The sequence below is a fragment of the Furipterus horrens genome, unplaced genomic scaffold (assembly GCF_987537825.1).
Source record: "Furipterus horrens unplaced genomic scaffold, mFurHor1.1.pri manual_scaffold_3, whole genome shotgun sequence".
In the NCBI taxonomy this organism is placed as follows: domain Eukaryota; kingdom Metazoa; phylum Chordata; class Mammalia; order Chiroptera; family Furipteridae; genus Furipterus; species Furipterus horrens.
Genome location: NW_028327173.1, coordinates 128,013,806 through 128,028,680, shown reverse-complemented (window position 1 = coordinate 128,028,680; position 14,875 = coordinate 128,013,806). Strand labels below are relative to the sequence as shown.

General features: G+C 38.7%; 1 protein-coding gene across 2 annotated transcripts in view; it reads left to right on the top strand.

Moving 5' to 3' along the window:
* AKAP6 (A-kinase anchoring protein 6) overlaps positions 1–14,875 on the top strand; it is a 513,452-nt gene that overhangs the window by 120,521 nt on the left and 378,056 nt on the right. The window lies entirely within an intron of this gene.

Sequence of the window (14,875 nt, the reverse complement as noted above, 5' to 3'; positions counted from 1 at the left end):
TGAAGTTGTTTCTTAGAAAAGCAGATATAATACCAGACTTTAATTTTTCTTTCTGTAATAAAGAACATTCAGAGGGAGGATCTCTGTTCACATCAGACCTTTGGATAGTAAGAGCCTTTGCTGTCTCCCATTAGTACTTTTAAAAAAATTCTCACATGAGCATATGTTTTATTGATGAGAGAGAGAGAGAGAGAGAGAGAGAGAGAGAGAGAGAGAGAGAGAGAGAGAGAGAGAGAAACATTGATTGGTTGTCTCCTGTACATGCCCCACAACCTAGGTATGTGCCCTGACTGGGGGTCTAACCCCAAACCTTTTGATGTACAGGATGATGCTCTAGCCAACCTAGCTACCCAGCCAGGGCTCCCACTAGTATTTTTAATCTGACATCGGAATCTTCTAAAGAAAATCCTTTTTGCATGTTTGGGATATTAGGGTGAGTAAAAAATAATAGTGAATAGGGAACAATGCTGTTGAAAATCCTGGTCTTTAGGAAAGTTCATCACCTGTAAAATGCCTTCTGTTTATGAAAGAATAACATTGCGGGTGCTTATTTGATGTGTTCTCACGTTGCAGCATGAACAGCAAAATCAGATTAACATTAGTTGAAAAATTTGGCCTGAGTTCATTATTTGGTTTCAGCCTGGATTTAGCTGTCTTCAAAAATAAAAGTTATTCACTCCAGAATATACCTACTTGTGGGACAAATGTGAAATAACCTTGCCTTTAACTTGATCACCTAGTCACCTGTGGCTTTCATAATGAGATCAGATTTAGTTCACAGGAAGCAGTTCTTTCTTATGGGCATTGTTGGAGTGAAGCAAATATTGAATAAAGTCACAGTGAGCATTTTGTATTTTAAAAAATTACAGTGTTTTAGGAGGAGGACAGGCAAACTTTTAAACTTGGCATTTTAACCAAGTGTCCCTACTCAGTTTTGTGCCATACTCCACCAAAAAACAAACAAAAAATAATCATTTTCATTGTCAAATAAATTGGAGAACTAATGCACTTTATATTTCTATTTCTTCTTTGGAGAGCCTCAATGTACCTGAGAAGACTAAAACCTTGTCCTGTAATTAAGAAACTCCTTCATTTTTTAATATGATACTTAGAAGTTTTATGTTTTGTATGCAAATAGTTAAGAATCAAGTATATCTGAGGTTTAAGAAACCAGGCAGTCCCCAGACCCTCTTCTTTTCCATGTCCCAGTCCTCAGATGCAACTGCTTTTCATCTTCTAGCTGATTATTTTGGTAACTGCCTTCATTTTGAAACAATTCAATAGTGGGTCTACTTCGTGTAGAAAAAATATTTATGCTTTCTCTTATCTTTATCTATTGACTTTTCAGTACAAAAATTGAGAATTTATTTAGCTTGTTCCCCACCCCATTTCTTACTCACATACAGGGGTGCACATGTACATGCGTGCACACACACACAGTCCCCCCCCCCTTAATTCTTCCTGTAACATATCTCACATCCTCTCTCTCAGGGGCGCATGTGTACACGAATGCACATACACAGTCCCTCGCCCTCTTCTTCCTGTGAAAGTATGTGTGATCTGGATTATATCAACATTTATTGTTTATTATTAAGAATAAGTAAATGCAATTGTTAGCTAAACCACATAAAATAATACAATTTTTGTTCTATAATTTGTAAAACTTTGTATTTTTTCTGGAGTTTAAAATGATTGTTTGCTCAGTTTTCTATGTGTTTATCTCTTATCCAACCCCCAATACTCCACCAGGTGAATAAACCTCTTCTAGGCACGTATGTTCTTTCACACCAGGTTTCCTCTCTCAAAATTGTCTGTTTGACAGTTTTTCCAAGAATCTGTGATCTCTTCTCACCTGGACTGGATGCTTTCCTGCCTGGTAAACAGCTGCCCCCCGAGATTTCCCGTCCTCATCACCCGGGTGCTAGGTCTCCTGTTTTCTACATCTAATGAGTTTCCTCCATAGAGGGAAAAACACACTCTCTGTGCCTGCTCTAATCTCAGTATTGCACTTCTGGCCCTTCAGATCACCAAATAAGTGGTGGTTTTTCCCGTACCAAGCAATTCTCTGATACCAGATAGTTGTCCTAAAATTTAACTAAATTCTGACACTACTTACCTGAAGATGGTGTCAAATCTCACAGTTTAAGGGTGCCGTTCCACAGGACTGTCTCCCTCCCTCCTCTTACTGCAGATGCTAATTGCCAGTCCAGATTGTTACCTGTGCATCTGATTGACTGACTGGCTATGAACTGAACCCCTCTTCAGGTTCCCATGACCCCTTCCTTAGGTGGATTAACTTGTAAAACCACTCACAGAATGCAGCAAAATAGTTTACTTACTAGACTACCAGTTATTACAGAGAATATTAAAGGATACAAGTGAACAGCCAGATGAAGAGATACATGGGTTGAGTCTAGAAGGGTCCCGAGCACAGGAACTTCCATCCCTCTGGAGTTTGGGGTGCACCACCTTCCCAGCATTTGGTGCATTCCTGTTCACCAAGGAGGCTCTCTGAAACTTGTCCTTTTGAATTTTTATGGAGGCTTCATTACATAGGCATAATTGATTAAATCACTGGCAGTTGGTGATTGATTGAACATCCAGCCTCTCTCCTCTCCAGAAACTGGTTGGTAGATCTAAAAGTTTCAACCTTCTAAATCTCGGTTTGTTCCCCTGACAACCAGACCTTATCCATATAGGCTTCCCAAAAGTCACCTCGTTAACATAAACTCTGAAATGGTTGAAAGGGTCTTGTTTTGAGTAACAAGACACTTCTTTCACCTTATGGCTCTGGAACTATTTTAGGAATCAAGGACAGAAGACCAAATCCTCTCATAAAAGGCATTTCCAGTGCTCTTCTGCTTAGGAAACTCTAAGAGTTTTAGGTGCTTTGTGCCAGAAATGAGGACCAAGACCAAGTATATATTTCTTATTATAAATAACAATATTACAGTTGCTGCTGAGAAATCCAAAGCAATCTAATTTATGATTCTTGTGTGGGGGAGGAAAAAACTTCTACCCTCAAGGTCATTTTGATTGGTCTAATAATCAAATCAACATGAAACAGATTTGCAAGAGAAAATAACCAAATTTAATACACACATATGTATGGGAGCCCCACATATATGAGAAAGTCAGAGACTCCACATGCATGAGAGAGATCCAAAGACAGAAAGAAAAAAAATGGGTATATGAGACATTCTGAGGTAGGGATGAGGTAAGGTGCCTTAGGAGCTTTAAAGGGTCTTTGCAGGGCAATAAGAAGAGCGATGTTTAGTAATCGAAGGTCTTCCTGCTCTATACATATGTCAAGAACCCTAATTCTTCTAAGTAGTTAAGGGAGGGGCAGAAGTTTCTCTTGAACCCATAACTAAAGTTACTTTTAGCTGAAAACAATCTGCATACTACATATGCATATCTTGAGGTGACTAGTTCTGAACTCCCACACTTGTTACAGAGGGGGGATCCCCGAAAACTGTAATTATCTTCTGGAGGGTGGGCCCCCTGTAGCACAGGCTTCCCCCACTAGGTGAGTGAGTGTTCTAGGAACCCATCTGTATCAGTGCACCAGCTGGCCTTGTTGTGAAAGGCTGTGTTTGGCTTCAGTGAATTTTTTTTTCATGATGGGTGATTTACAAGCACACCTGCCCACACTGTACTGAATGTTCAGCAGTTTTTGACCAAAAAAAACAAACAAAAAAAACGGTATGACCCCCATGCCCGACCCCCCATTCACTGGATCTCACCCTGAGACACTTTTTGTTTGTTTGTTTCTTTGGGTGAAAAGAGTCCTCAAAGGGAAACGTATTGCTGATGTGGAAGAGGCAAAACAAAAAACAGCAGAAGCACTAAAAGGCACCAAAATTGATTAGTTCAAAAACTTTTTTGAGCAGGGAAAAAAAGTCTCAATAGGTGTATTATATCAAATGGAAAGTACTTTGAAGGTGACTGAAGTTTAAACATATAAGAATAAATACACAATTCTTAATAAATATGTTTTTTTTGATTCCCCCTCATATGTCTCTACCTCAATCCCACAGATAATTTTCCTTAATATTTTGAGATTTCAAATAAAGGGCCTTGATATGTGTCTATTTTTATACATTAGGTGGGTCTTTTTTTCCAATTTTTTTTTCTACTTTATTTAAAAAAATTGTTAATTCTATTACAGTTGTCCCATTCCCCCCCCCCCCCCCCACAGGTCGGTCTTTTTAATCTAAAAACTCATGTCCTTTGTTTTCTTAAAACATTTTATTTTCTTCTTTCCATTTCCTTTTGCCTTCAGGAATTCCCATTCTCCAGGTGTTGAACCTCCTTGCTTGGAGGCTAATTATCTTACCTTTTCTCTCCTAATTTTTCTTTCTCTTTTTGCTTTACTTTTTGTGAGATTTCCTTAGCTTTATTTTTAGAGATTGTATTGAAAATTTCCTCTCTGCTATCATGTTTTAATTTTTCCAAAGTTTTTTTTTGTTCTATAAATACAAGTATTTCTTTTAAAAATAACATTCTGTTCTTGTTTCATGGATACAATATCTTGTATCTGATATTTCTTTTCCCCCCAAATTATCTTCTCCTTGCATAGTATGTTTTATTCAGGTTGAAGGTTTTTGTTTGCCTGCTTTGAACCTGTTATCCATATTAGAGCTTTCCCTGAATCTCTGCCAATCTTTGCCTGCCTGATCCTATTTAGGAGTGGAGACTAGAAAGCTGATTGAAGGCTCTGAATATGCAGGCAGGTCTATTGACTATGAATGTCACTGTAAGGTGATTTGGATGTGCCAATTTCAGTATCTTGTCTTCTTGGACTGATCAGATCTACAGAGGCAATCTCTAATCTCTTGACTGGAGGGTAAAGATTTGGAGAGTCAAGTTGGGGAAGATGACCAGAAGGTCTCAGCACTCAGAATGCCTTTGTTAACTCTGTTTCCCTGATCTCAAGGTGCTTCTGTCATCAACTGTGCCCGTGTCCCTAAATCCAGAGAAGCTTTGATTGATCCTTTCTGGAGAATAGACCTCTACTATTCCACTAGAATTGGAAGTGTGAGCAACCATCTAGCAATACAGAATAAAGAAAGACCCTGAGTTCTGTTTTTGAAACACTTTAAAATAAAAAATTAATGTTCTCAATCTATCATTGCTGCTTTGGGCCCAGAAGGCCGAACTCGGGGTAAGGGTATAGTTCTCTAAGACTGCCAGGCCAGCCCAACAGTTCTGACACTAGCTGTAAGTTCAGGGGTCCCCAGGGCTGTCCTCACTTTGGACCAGCTGGTTATAAATTTGAGGGTCCTTACAGACTCCTTCAGATATGATAATTTGTTAGAACAACTCACAAAACTCAGGAAAGCACTATACTTATGATTATAGTTTTATTATAGCAAAAGGATACAAGTCAGAACCAGTCAAAAGGAAGAAACACAGAGGGTGGAATCTGGGACTGAGAGGGTTCTAAACACAAAGTTTCCCTCTTGTCACTGATGTGTGACAATCCTTTTTGGGGTATTGCCAACCTGGGGCATTAGCTGGAGCTTCACTGTCCACAGTTTTTATTGGGGCTTTATTACTTAGGCATGATTGATTGGATGATCACCAGTGTGGTTGTCCAAAGCCCCAGCTCTCTAATCACATGGCCAGTCTTTTTGTCTGCCTGACCCCCATCCTGAGTCACCTTGTTAACAGAAACTGTCAGGTGTGGTCTGAGAGGCCTGCTATGACTAACAAAAATACTCTTATCAGGACGTTCCAAGAGTTTAGAGGTTACCTCTCAGGAGCTGGGACAAAGGCCAGACTTCTCTTTGGGTCAAGTTCATTCTTCATGACACAGTTTTCCCTCTCTACTTCCAGAGGTACCTGGTTCCACTGATTTCAAAATACTTAAAGGATTCTGAAGTTCGGTTCTTTGTGTTTGGCACTGCTGGCTTAAGATCTAGTTTTCTCGAATTGGCTAATTTCAAGCCAATTATTACATGTTCATCTAATTTCTAGCTTCCAAAAATATTATTGTTTCTTTTCCCTTTTTTAAATGTTTATACTAAACCCCAAACCAAAAAAATCCTCTAGTTAGTGAGGTTTCTGGAAGGAGCAAAATTACAGACATGTATTCAGTTGGCTATCTACCCAGAAATCACCCAGCACTATCTCAATATATTTGTCAATAGCAACTTTTTGTAGAATATCTATTTGCACCTGGCAAATAAACACTGAATTAGCAAACAATTCTATATTGATGCATTAATACAGATAACTAGCTAATTTAGGCTTCGGAATCTTTAAGAAGCTTAATTTCCTTTCCTCTTTACATATCAAGGTTACAAAAGAAAAATAGCCTCTTATCACTTATTGACTGAGGATGAGAATATGAGGGTATAGGAAGATCTTTTAACTTCGGTGTTATCTATTTTTATGATGTTCAATTACTTTATATCACTTTTTAATTATTTAAAAAATAATTTTAGAACAAGAAAAAAATGTAAAAACATTGCATAAAAGGATCCTTAAAAAATTTCCACTTCAAATACATGATGGTAGGGTTAATGGAGAACTAAAAATGGAGAATTCTTTTTATATTTAATGGAGTAGGTAGGACAGAGCACAGAAATCCTTTAATAACCCTGATCTTAAAGTCAGACTTGTAGCCTCTCTCTGTCCTCTCTGTTCTCTCTCTGTCTCTCTCTGTCTCTCTCTTTTATTCTGAGCTAGAAAGAGATTTTAAGGTTACATTTTGTATTAAAGAAGTTTGCCTGGAAAAGAGGATGTTGATCTTCTGATAATGCTGATATATCATTTAATTTTCTTGGTAAACAAGATTACATGTATGGATTTTTGTCCCATTCTAGGACACAACTATAATCCTATTTCTCTTCCATAATCTTTGTTGAGTTCCTGCTCCCTGAGAGATTCATTCTAAACTCAATAGCATGGTGTTCACAGCCCTTTTATGATATGGCTGCAATGTACCTGTAGCTTTGTCTGTTTTTGGTCTCCAAGTTCCCAGTTCCTCTCAACATTAAATTATTTGCTGATTTGCCCAACTTCTTGGTGTTGAGGTATCTTTGTCCATGTAGTTTCCCAGCTCTATTTTCCCCCCACCTCTCTCCTCTTTTTGCTCATCTAAATTACACCCATTGTTAGAAGCCCATTTCAAATGTTACCCTCTTCAGTTAAGGTTCCCCCTTATCTTTCCTTCCTCCAGGATTACAGTAATGCCACTCTACTGGGGCCTCAGAGGGCTTTGTTTGCCCACATCCTTCCTTAGATATTAGTGGGTGAGTGTATTTGAGGGGGTGAGTGGAAGGAGAGAAATTGTCTCTATTACATTGTAATTTCCTTGATGGTAAATATGATGAGTCATATATATATATGAAACACCGTATATCTAGTTGATTCTCAGTAATGTCAGTTGATTTGAAATAAATCTTGTTTCATTTTCCTTGTGTTAATAGCATTGACAAAAAACAACAAATGTATAATTTATGTATTAGGGTTTTACAAATCCAGTTTCTCTCAAGACATTGTTTTGAACAATGGAAAGGTGGCTGCCTAATGCTGAAAGGTGATTATCAGCAAGTTGAGGTGGGGGGTGAGAAATATGAACACTCATTAGCATTCACTGAGTCCAGGTCCATATACTCTTGACCATGGACACCATTCTCCGCTGACTGGCTGATGTGGCCAAATGAATCCTAGAGTGACAGGAACTGACTACTGTAATGGGGGAAAGAAAACACAGGAGGTAAGATGATTAGCTGAGTCAATCTGGGAGTTCCAGCCACAGGAGAAGGATCTGAATAATCAGGGGACAGGTTGGTGATATGAGGGTTGGAGAAGGATTGAAACAAGGAAGATTATTGATGAAGTGTGTTATGGCCAACAGAAGACTCTGCTCTGGGCAAGAAAGCAGTGGTGATTGAGGGGAGACCCAAGAGAACATTCACAGCCTCTGTGTGATTAGCAGATGTAATCAGCCATCTGTCTGGGGGCACAGCTTACACAAAAGACATATTACAGGGGAAAAGAGAGAGAGAGACAGAGAAGTAACATCAGTGATAACACGACGGAAAAGATCTTTTAAATCGTAGAAATATGTCTGGCCTGACTGTTTACTATTTTCATGTTGCCTCCTCCTCTCCCCGCCACCGTTTAAAGCTTAAGTCCTTCTCACCGATACTCACTTGCAGGCTGTTCTGTTATGGTGGAAGGATTAGAAAGTGAGACTAATCTGGGGTTTCCTCAGTGATCTCACTGAACCGTGTTACTAGGTGAGCCTTGGAGGGTGTGGGACCTGGAGGAGAAGAGGCCAAAGGAGAAGGAAGAGACAGATGGTGATTATGGAAAATTCTTTAGGAGCATCTTACGAAAACTACTCTCTTTTCCCTTAAGTACACATTTAACTTAATACTTGGCAGGAGTTCTTGGCTTTCTTCTTTAAGAGCTTAAAGTCATTTAAATTTCCCAACTCTTGACCTTACAAGAGGACAGGAAGGTAGGTAGACAGCAAGACTTAAAACTAGGTGATGAATTAGGGCCTCTTTCATGGAGGTAGACCAAGACATTTCATTAAGTAATTTATTAAATGTATTGTATTTTTGTGTTATCTTCAGAGTGCCTGATTCTAGAATCCTGGAATCAGATACAGGATGCATGTCTCGAGTTCATTTATTTTCCCTTAATGCAATCAGAGCATGAGAACTAACCTTAGACAAAAATAAAAATATCCCAATGTTACTTTTTTTCTTTCAAAATTCAGTGTTTCTATGAATAGCTTCTGTGGAGAGTAATTATGAGAATATGAAAGAAAAAAAGGAAGAGAAAGAAAAATGAACACTTAGCGATGCTTAACAATGTTCCTTTTTAAAAAAGATTTTATTTATTTATTTTTAGAGAGAGGGGAAGGGAGGGGGAAAGAGAGGGAGAGAAACATCTATGTGCAAGAGAAACATCAATTGGTTGCCTCTTGCAGGCCCCCAACCAGGGAACTGGCCTACAACCCTGGCATGTGCCCTGACCGGGAATTGAACAGGTGAGCTTTTGGTCTGCAGAATGATGCCCTACCCACTGAGCCACACTTTTCAGGGCCTAACAATGTTCTCTACCTCAGTTTTATAACATGAGCTTTGTAGAAAGCAGATTTGTTCCTTTGGCTAGAATTATGCTTTAGTTTCTCATTTGCTTTTGAAGAAGTAAGCAGAGCCCAGAAAGATTGAGAGTGAGTATTTAGGCCTGGGGTTGATTTATGTAATGATAAGACCTCATCTCAAGCTGTACAGATGATAATGTTCTTGCTTGGAAAGAACAGTTTCTTCCTAAGAAACAAGAAAGAGCTTGAACCTATTTAATTCAGATTTACTTCATCACCTGGATATGTTAATATAGTACTATTAATTTATTTACAAATTTATTTATCCTGCTTTAGGATTGCTCAGCTTTCAGGGTATATACAGTCTTGGTTCTTCTAAACGGGGACTGGATGCGCTCTGTCCACCCATTCTTTTCCATTGTGACCCTTATTTTGGCAACTGTCTCCTTTTCCTCAGCTCACTTATCACTGCTTGTTTGCAAAAGCCTGCCTATAACCGCACAGGCCTGGAGCTTATACATTAGTTTCCAAATAGGGACAGCATAGTAGCCCTCTCTTTGTAAGCGAGTTGGGCTACTAGGGTGTATGAAGCTGGTGCCCTACAGAGCTCCCACTGCCCTGCTGTCAGAGCAGCCCTGACACTGGCCTTCAGCTTGTTTGGCCGAAAGAAGAGAACCCGAGGGGGGAGAGAAGGAGGAGCCAGACGTTTAATCCTGAAGGACCTTTAGGGACTAAGCATTTACAGTGAGTACCGGCGACAGATTCCAGGCTTTTCTCTTCTTTTATTTAAGAGAGGAAGTTACAGGAGAAGGGAGAAAGAAGTGTGCAGCTCTGATGGCTGTGGAGCTGCATTTTTCGCTGCCAGTCTGGGAGAACGCTCTCCAAATTTAGATGTGTCTTTTTCTAATTGAATGTATTCGGCTAATGTCAGGTTCTGACTTAAAACTTGTGGATTGTCAGGGAGATAGCAGAACCAGTCCTTGTTAGGAAGCAATCTATGGTATGTTTCTTCTGTTACTATAAGATGATATTGAATAAATAGTGTGGCTGAAAAAACTTTTCCACAGATTCAAAAATATAAATAGCTTCAGAATGTTTACTGCTTTCATCTTTTGCAGTTTAAATGTGGAATATTCTTTGGATTTGTAAAAAGGAAAGGATTTGATCTATTTATTTTTAACAGCAGCTGGGATAAAGGTGGTGTTATGTCTGATGCTGAAAAGGTGGCCACAGATAAGCATTTGGTGGGGGTGGGGGTGGGGGTGGGGTGGGGGGCGGGATGGAGGTCATTCGTTTCCAGAAAGCTGGCTGGTCACTCCTCTCACACAGCTTTGGGGCCAGAGCTGTACCTGGGTGGGTTCTTGTTTGCACTTGAGTCAGCACTTTCATTTGCATCTTCACGGGTTGTCTGCTGGGTTTTTCTTCTTTTTAATTTCTCGGCCACTAGAAAGGAATCTTATTGCAGAATGCCTGGTAAAGGAAGAGTACAAAACTGACAACATTTAGAAGAATGTATAGACTTGGGCTGACTTTTCTACTACTTGTTTGCATTTAGATGGAATAATTAATTTGATGGGAAAGCAAGCTTGAATAGTCATGGAAAAATACACAGATATTACTATAAGGTTTCACCATGTGAAGCAGTTCTCCTTTAAATTGTAAACTTAAGTTATCTTTTAATTCAGATGTAACTTTGTGGAAATCAGAAATAGAATTTGCTTATCTGAGGAAGGTCTTTTAAATGTGAACTATTAGAATTGACAATTAAATGATTATGGTGACTATTTTCCATGAAAATGGGTAATTAATCATATTTATGCCACTTCCCAGGTTTGCTGTGCTATTATGACACATGGTATTCCTTTCCCAGTGGCAAAGGTATATGTCAGGGAAAGTAGATACACAGAAGCTAAAATAAAACTTGAATAAAGTGCTTTGCTTTACTTCTCTGTGTTAAGGAAATTATCTTGTTTATAGTCTGATCAGTTAAATATAGAAACATCACATCCAGCAGGAAAAGTTTGTTTTGGCAGCTTGAATGTAAGGTTTCCTTGACCTTTACTTGTATGTGATGCACATCTGCTATAGTTTTGTTTAATGTTTTTACTTTATTCTGTTACATATATAACCACATCGTCTGTGTTGTTGATTTTGAATTGCAAACTCCCAGAGGGGATAATCTCCCATATTTGTTCCTCTGGAAAGAATTAACAACACATATTGTATAAACAATGATTTACAAAATACATTTGCATGGTAGTAATTTATTTCTTTCCATAAACTAGGACAAATCTATTGATGCTGTTTGTGTGCTTTGGTAAAATGAAAGGCCATCGTTTAGGATCTGCACAGCCCTCAGTATAAGCAGGATACTTCCAATAGTTTTGAAATCTTTGGAAATATAAATCACAGATTTTTAGGGTCAGTGGGATCTTACTGATCATGGAGGCCATTTTTGCCATTTTACAAATAAGGAAACTGAGACCCAGAATCACACAAAACTGCACTGTGCTTGCTTGGTGCACAGCCTGATGGTATTTATAGAAATGTATGTTGGGACATAAACTGCATTGGGCCAAGTCTTTGGTATAGTCTTTAGTTTACAGTATGATGTATATTCTAGGGAAGGCACAACCTTGATTTAGGAGTTTCAGAGAAGACAGTGACCAGGCATCGTTTTCAGTTGGGCAGGGCTGTTGGGCAGGCGTCTGGGGGTGAGTGGGTGTGGGGGTAGCTTGAGGAGTTCATTGTACCCTGCGCTGGCGTTTAGTTTTCTGGTGTGGATGAGTCTGGTTTCTTAGAAAAGGGAACCACTCACTGTGATACCAGTGTCCTTGTCCTCATTTACCACCAGTTCTATGACCTTGCACCAGATACCTTTATTAACCTTTGTTTATCTGAGTCCTTCTCTGGGGTTGTGATTCTAAACAGATGCCCCAGAGAGCAAGAATTGACCAAAAATTTAAAAGTGCTTTGGGAAATCTGAATCAGAGCCTGTCTGAGGCTACGGGATGGTTTATTAAGAAGCAGTATAGTACCAAATCGTAATGGAAAAAAATACCAAAAAAAAAAAATAATAATAACAATAATAATAATTAATTAAAAAGAAGAAGTAGTATGGTAGTTTACTCTTCCCAGAGTTTTATGGCTGCCAGTGAAATTTTCATATCTTCTAATTGGTTTTTTTAAAATAGCCAAGTATAATAGTATTGTTATTTTAAAAATTGTATGCAAGGGTAGTTAAAAATGTAGGGTATAGATTTCTTCCTTTTGTGATTAGGCAGAGAAAGCTGTTGAGTTGAAGCCTAAAGCCATTCTCTAAGGCAGGTACCAAAGTGATAAATTTACTTGATAACATAATATTTTGCCTTATTGAAAATAATTTAGCTTTCAAAAATTCATCTATAAACTTTACCATTTAATTTAAAAAATATGGTACTCAAGTCTTGGCTGGTGTGCCTCAGTTGGCCTGAAAGCCAAAAAAAGGGTCCCTGGTTTGATTCCCAGTCAGGGCACAGGCCTGGGTTGCAGGCCAGGTCTCCAGGTGGGGGGAGTGTGAGAGGCAACCACAAATTGATGTTTCTCTCCCCTCTTTCTCCCTCCCTATCCATCTCTGAAAATAAATAAATAAAACCTTTTTAAAAAAAATGCTCAATAAATTGGGGAGGGGCAACACACTGTAGTATTGGAAAGTTTTTGAAATAATGTCATGGGAGTAACTTAATTTTAAGACTTTTGTTAAAATCAACAAGTCTTTTAATTTCCTGTGCTCATTCCTGTGTGGAAAGTTACATGTTTCTAGTCAAATTTGGATCTTTCTTGAGTGCTGCCCCCCATTTCTGTAGGTAAAATAATTTTTTGTTGACACTAAGTGAATATTAAGAATCTAAAGACATATAAGCTACTTTCTGACAACTACATTTAATTTTATATTTTGGTCAGCCACCTTCTATCTTAGGGGAATGGAGCTATAAAGTAACTTGAATGTATAGAACCAGAAAAAGCCTTACAAAGGAAAAGAAACACATTGTCTTGAATAAACGAAGCTCCTGCTGAAACTAAAAATAATGTCTATTTAAAATGTTTAATGTACAAGATCCAAAATGTTGTTATTTTATGATCGACTGGTTCCAGAAGAAAGATAAATTACATAACTAGATAATTAGTAAGCTAATCAACTTTATCTTAAAAATTAGCCTTACCTTAGTATGACTTACACTTAGGCTATTTTTAATGTATTTGATTAATATTTTAACGTTTTGTGTTTAAGAGCAATTTATTATGCTTGAAATTCCAGAGCCTCTAAAAATTTCAACATGACCAAATACTAATGTCATTTAGGTTGAGAGTTAATTAATTATAGATATATTTTACATAACCCATGATATATACTTTTCAGGAAAGTAAAGATTTGGAATTACTGCATGATATCTATTTATCAAACAAATCACAGAAAGGAGCAACCTTTTCTGAATTCAGCATAGTGTTTTTGAAACAGAACCCATGGATGTTCAGTTATGAGGGGCTCAATTGCCCACTGCCAAAAAGCATAACTCTCAATACCAGAGTTAGGTGAAAAAAAAAAGGAATTGTTTATTTAAAGATTATACAGATTTAGATTAATGGTGAATTTCTACCGTTAAGTCTTACTTTCTTTAAAACACCCACAAACGCATAGTTCTGCCTCCCCCTGCCAAAGCAGGCTAGTTTTAGAATAGAGAAGTCAGAGGTACTGTTTCCCTCTAGCAAAATATAACACAAGTCCGTGGCTTTGTATTGCCCAGACACAGTTCAGCTTTATTGAAGTGTGGCACCTCTTTACCCACCCAATCTTAAGGCTGGCTGGTGAGGTGCTTCTGCTTTCTTTCAACCCACATGGCTGTCTCCTTCTACCTCCTTGCCAACCATGTGGAGTTCCTCCGCTTAATGGCTGACACCTTATTTTTAAATGCCTGACTGTGGCCTGTGATGCAGTGGGTATGGTGACCAGTTGCAAACACTTGTAGAATTTTGCACAGGCCCCGAAAGCTTTTCATCATTCTATGGTCAAAACCCCTCCTGTCTCCTTGGTGTGTGGAATGGCCATAGCTACTTACATATTAAGAAACTAGGCATTTCTTAGGAAAATGGCGGTGCTCCACTGAGTCCCATCCTCCACCCCTAAACTGCAGGCTCTGGGGAATTTTGGGGACTCCGCTCTGTAACATTTTCACTAATTCAAATATGTTCCCTCTTTCGTTATTCCATGTATTGAACATATTGGTTACAATAGTCAAAATGATGTTTGGATGCTTGTGATAGAAAAGCCCCAAATACTAGCGGCTTAAACAAATAGAGGTTCTTCTCTCAATAAAAATAAAAGGCCAAGGCAGCAGTCCAGGACTGGTACAGTAGTTTCACGTTGTCATATAGAACCCATGTTCCTGCCAGTCTGCTCTACTATCCCCTACCTGACATACACAGCAGCAGCTCCTGGTCTGAGAATGCCATGAAGTACACGTTACCGGCTACGAGAAGGAGGAAGGCGGAGGGCAAAAAGGGAGGCCCTCCTATGCAAGTCAGCTCCCTTTAAGCACCTTTCCCAGGTTTTCTACGCAGCAGTTCCACTTACAGCTCATTGGTCAGAACTTAGCCATTTGGTTACACCAGGCTACGATGGACATAGGGAATGGAGTTTTCAATTTTTGGCAGGAATAGACACAGCTGAAAATTAGGATTTTGTTACTAAGGAATGAGAAGAGAATGGTTTTGTGTTCTTATTATATGCTGGGTCTTGGGGCTACTATGAAGAAACTTAAAACA